This window comes from Centruroides sculpturatus, unplaced genomic scaffold (assembly GCF_000671375.1).
Source record: "Centruroides sculpturatus isolate CEXI.00-Female unplaced genomic scaffold, Cexi_2.0 scaffold504, whole genome shotgun sequence".
In the NCBI taxonomy this organism is placed as follows: domain Eukaryota; kingdom Metazoa; phylum Arthropoda; class Arachnida; order Scorpiones; family Buthidae; genus Centruroides; species Centruroides sculpturatus.
In genome coordinates this window covers 467,496-472,996 of record NW_019384908.1, presented here as the reverse complement: position 1 = coordinate 472,996, position 5,501 = coordinate 467,496, and the positions used below count along the sequence as shown (strand labels likewise).

The following is a 5,501-nucleotide window of genomic DNA, read 5'->3' as shown; positions in this document are numbered from 1 at the left end:
TTAAAAGTATATTCATATAATTGAAGAATATTTTGTATGTACCGGTACATCCACCACATATTTTATTTTACCGAGTAAGTTTTTATTATTTTATTTTTAATTGTAGCCCTTATATCGTGGCTAGCGATTCGGAATGTAATTGTGATATTAAAAATGCATTTAGAGAAGTCTACGGTTTTTACTGGCTTATCGAATAAACGATACGAATGGACCATAGACCGTCACTGACGCGCAATTAACTGATTGCCCCTGGATGTCGGCTTCTTACATAAACACAGCTTCCCTATCGTCAAATGTCACAGCACGCCACTGATTTACATAGTGGCAAAGAGGAATATCGAATCATTAATATAAAGTTAAAAGATACCTACATGCGTTTACATTTCACTAAGGCCACTACAAAATGCGGTGGCAGCCATGGAAGAGAATATCTGGACAAAATCTGTTGTCATCGTTAAACTCTCCATTATTACGAAATAAACCACTTTATAATTTCAAATGTTTCTTAAACTTCTTGAAATCATCGCAATGTCGATTTAGAAATAATTGTGAAACGAAATTTGAATTTTTTTATCTTGATGGAACGAGAGATTTTCGTATCAATTTCGAAACACTATATGCAGTGTATCAGTTATTTCATAAAAATTTATATATTATTTGTAAAAACAATCATTTCAAAATTTTGATGAAAGCAAGAAAAATATATTTATCATTCAAGAAAATTAATAAGAATATTGTTACAGTATATTATGCCATCGAAAGAATTAATAGATTTGTAAAAAGGTGAGAGTGGTGTATCAATACTAATCATGGAATACTAAACATGGCTCTAGAGTCTAGACTCTAGACTCTAGAGCCATGTTTAGTATTCCATGATTCTTGCTAAGTCTAGTTTCTTGTTTAATTTTTTCCCACCTTGTGGACATTAATTAATTAAGTGGATTTTCTTATGACATGCGTCTAGTTGCAGGAACAAATTGGCTGGCTGAGACCGACAGAAGCGCTTCTAGCGAAATATATCGAGTGAACTAATAATCATTAACACCATAGAGGTAGAGTAAACATAATTGCCAGATTGGGCTATAAGTAGCGGATTGGGTTACTTTTTATATGCCCTCGTTACAAAAATTTCAAATTGGGCGACACGCTACTTTTTGGGCTAGTGATAATTATCTTCAGGCTAAAAATCTTAAAAATACGCTACTTTTTTATTTTTATATATAAAATCGCAAAACATTTATTGTATTATACAAAACTAATAAAGTTTTATTTAATTTCATTACACTTAATTGTATAAATAAAGTTGCAACGTTTAACAAAGATAAAGATACTTTGCTTCCGTTTTCCATCCGTCGTTCGCTCCAGTAGACAATCCACAATTTCACAAGCACGGAGGCGACCTTGTTTGAAAATGTTTGATATTGTTTTGGCGCCAGTGTTACAAAACACAACAGTTAAACAAATAAACTCCAGCACCAAAAGTTGGGAAAAAAACAAATCTGTTAAATGATAATTTAGTATGTAAATTTTCATGCAGTCGTCAACCTCCTTTTTATTATTATTTTGGTGAAATAGGAAGAATGAGCAATTGTCATATTTAAATATTTTTTAGAGAAATGGGAAGAATGAGCAATTGTCATTCTTCCTATTTATCTAAAAAATATTTAAATATATAAAACATATACAATTGCCATTGTATATGTTTTATATATTTAAATATTTTTTAAATAAAAATCTTTATACGTAAGAAATATGTATTGTGTACGATATGCACGTGGTGAGTGTAACTCAACAAGAGGATAAGCATATAACATACACCTATGTTCTTTCTTTATCCGTTTATTTTCTTTGCCCGTTTATTTTCTTTACAGGATTCTTTTACAGATTTCGACACTCCACGTGTTTGTTCTTTTACATATACTTTCTGAAGATACTCGGACAGAATCGTTAAATGTAATCTCGCGACAAAAAAAAACGATCAGACACTCATCTGATACCGGGATTGTAGACCGCAGCCATCCCGAGGAACTTCTACGTTCCACCACCAGATGTCGCACAGTCGCAGCCACTCATGCTGTAACGCGTTGTACCAATTTTTAGTTGACTTTGATGCATGAATAGCAGCATTATCCTGTTGGAATCAGGGGAGCCGCTAGCTATTTGAACGCCCGTGTGCAATACCGATTATGCCGACCCCTGTCCAGCGGCGGCCTTAACCATTGCGAGGCTCCGGGCGACAGATCTTTGTGAGGCCCTTCTCTTTTGTGCAAAGTATATGAATTGAAAGTAGGTATTTCTGATGATTGACAAGAAATGCAAAAGTTATAAATGAATAAATTTAGAGTTTTAAAGTATTATATTAGAAGATTTATAAAAGTTAACAAACATAAAGACGACAAATTATTATTATTNTTGCATTATAGTAATAAAGTTTCTTATAATTGGCATAGAGCTAAAACTGAACAGTTTAATTTAACTGTTATTTCAAAATCATTGGGTCGCGAGGGCACGCCTGATCAACAAACTGTCAAGTGGAATTGCCTTGTTTTCTTCACGTGTGTAACACCAGGGGCAGGGGTACCACCCGGACCTACCGGGAGGTACCCCCTTACAGTGTTGTGTTGCCTTATTCCATCCATTCATCAAAACCATTGCTATTATGTTTTTATAATTATAAAAATACCTTATAAATAAAATATTAAATGTTCGATTTTAATAGACTACAACATTCGAGAGATGGACAGAAATTTTAATATTTGTCAGAAAAAATTTATTTTTTATGATATACAATAAATTATTATTCATACTATAAATAAAATGAAATAACAATTTTAACAGTAAAATAACTTTTTCTAATTAAAATAAAGTAATGTTTTCTTTAATACAATAACATATTAAAGAAAGCATTATTGATTTTCAAAGAAACGTAACTATTATATTTTTATCAAATAGCTTTAACAATTATAATTAATTTGCGAAAACTGTATGCAATATTAAAATATTCTATGTATGCTAATTTACAAAAGTAATTTACTATAAAGTATAATAAGAGCTAATAAGTGCTAATAAGAATAGAAAAGCTTATTCTAAATATAGTCGAACTACCAATAACGTTTACCTTCCAGAATGGCAATATCTAAACAGAGTTCGTTTTTTGATGTTTTTATTTTTTAAAACAAAAATGAATACAAAATAATCAACAAACAACGATCATTTTTTAATGTTTTCATCAGTGACCATTATTCAGAGGTTTTATTGTATAATAAAAGAAATCGCCATTACAAATTAACTTTACGTAAATTTCTTAGACTGATATTGGTTAGCATGCATATTAATTATGCGTGCTGACCAATTCGAACGATAACTTCAATCGAAGCCATATACAATTACTGCCTACGGCTTCGATTGGAGTTATCATTCGAAAAAATCGTTTCTTTCAAATATCAATCCAGATTTTATGAACTATTTTATGCTACCTTTGCACAGTCAAAATACTGCGGCTATTTATAATACATTGAGCAGGACTCATTTTTAATGTGTTATAAACTTTGAATGAGGAGAATAATTAAAATTTGACTTGATAAATATTTTTTCTGGTAAATGAAAAATTGCATAAAAACTTTTAATACTTTTTTACACAGAAATAAGATTGTATACAGAGAATATTCGCAATCTTTTAACAGAATAATCGGATATTTGATAAGAAATTTAAGTAATAATAAATGTTTCTATAGTAGAATTGGATATAATAAAAAAGTGAAATAGCATGCAACTCAATTTTAATGAGACCACACTGTTCATATTTCCTTTTCCTCCGTACTGAATTTACATGTGTATCTTGTTCTCTTTTTGTGTGTCTATTTGAGTAGCTTTTACTTTTATATTGTTTAATGATACCTGAGCAACGTTTCAAAAAAATTTACCTTCAGAGATACGCAAAACTTTTACAAATTCGCAATTTCGATTGCCTAAATATGTCAATTTCTTATAATTTATGTGATCAAGACCGTTCACTGAGGTACAGAATGCTAAGGTTTCGATTTAGGCTTGTTTGTTTACGGCAACGCGATACATGAGCAATCTGCCGAAGAAAGATGCCTCCCGGACGTCTTTTGAGGAGAACTGGTCCTTAAATTAGGTGTTACTAACGTGAGGAAAGCCTGAGAAACGTGGCCAGCCTGTTAGCGAGGCATGAACCCAGTACCAACTTTGACTGTTCAGTGGTTTTATCCATTTGACCACTGGTGGGCACCACAGAATGCTAAGGAAGAAATAGAATTGGCTAGGGGAGTTGTTCTGAATATCTAAAAATGATATTCTGAGTAATCGAATAAGACTGATTATATTTAAAACGGCAGAAGATATGAAAATGATTATTTACAATATCATCTGTGCTGAAATTTTACAAATAGGCATTTTACTATTTGCCTCTTCACTTATTCCGATCAGGGAAGCCGCTAGCTATTTGAACGCCCGTGTGCAATACCGATTATGCCGACCCCTGTTCAGCGGCGGCCTTAACCATTGCGAGGCTCCGGGCGACAGATCTTTGTGAGGCCCTTCTCTTTTGTGCAAAGTATATGAATTGAAAGTAGGTATTTCTGATGATTGACAAGAAATGCAAAAGTTATAAATGAATAAATTTAGAGTTTTAAAGTATTATATTAGAAGATTTATAAAAGTTAACAAACATAAAGACGACAAATTATTATTATTTTTTTTTACTCTTTCCACTCTGTGGGGATTAAGAGGGAAAATCCTAATGGTCCTGCTATAAGAGTATAGCAGGCCCATTTAGAGTTCGGAAAGGCACACAATCGGGCCACAGGGTGGTGAGGGACTGGACCCGACATATCCGAACGGACTACCCCCCCGAAAATTTCCTAAGGATTCCTTAACCCATCCGGATTCGATCCTGGTTCCTCCAGAGCGGTAGGCTACCATCTTGACCGCTTGGCCATCCGGTCTACGACGACAAATTATCAATGATGATAAACTAAGGTACATAAATGCCTTAAAAGATATACNGGCCATCTGTGATATATATATATATTAAAAACTTTCAAAAGTTCGTACAAAAAAAAAAGACTTTGGCCGAGAAACTATTAATTAGTCAATTTCTTTCAAATGTCTTTAATATTTCTATTAATATAACTACAAGTGTCAATTTTGGGAAGATTTCGTTCCACGCTTAGGTCGGTTACAGTTTTAGGTACTTTCTGTTATACATATAAATAATTTACCTAAGATTAATCTCTACCCGTTTTAATTCTAACGAAATAAAATGTCATCTGCCTCAAATATTGGACGTTTTTAAAATTTCATTGTGAATCCAGTGGGATGCTGACGGAAGTGACTGCACTGCTGGCGTTTTCGAGAGAAACACAAACTCTGACTGCCAGAATATCGGGAAAAAAAACGAGAAAAATGGCGAATGATGTTGACTTCCACATTTCGTTAAATTTATTATATATATCTATATATATATAGATATAGATATA

The 5,501-nt window shown here is 32.7% G+C and overlaps 1 protein-coding gene across 2 annotated transcripts in view; it reads right to left on the bottom strand.

The window, feature by feature from the left end:
• Positions 1–5,501, bottom strand: part of LOC111631594 (E3 SUMO-protein ligase NSE2-like) — a 53,720-nt gene that overhangs the window by 46,423 nt on the left and 1,796 nt on the right. The window contains exon 1 of one of the 2 annotated variants that reach the window (XM_023375865.1): positions 372–507. The exons of the other annotated variant lie outside the window; for it this stretch is intronic. The gene's annotated coding sequence lies outside the window, so the exon portion shown is untranslated. Of the gene's footprint in view, positions 1–371; positions 508–5,501 lie in introns of those variants that run through there. 2 annotated transcript variants of the gene reach the window in all.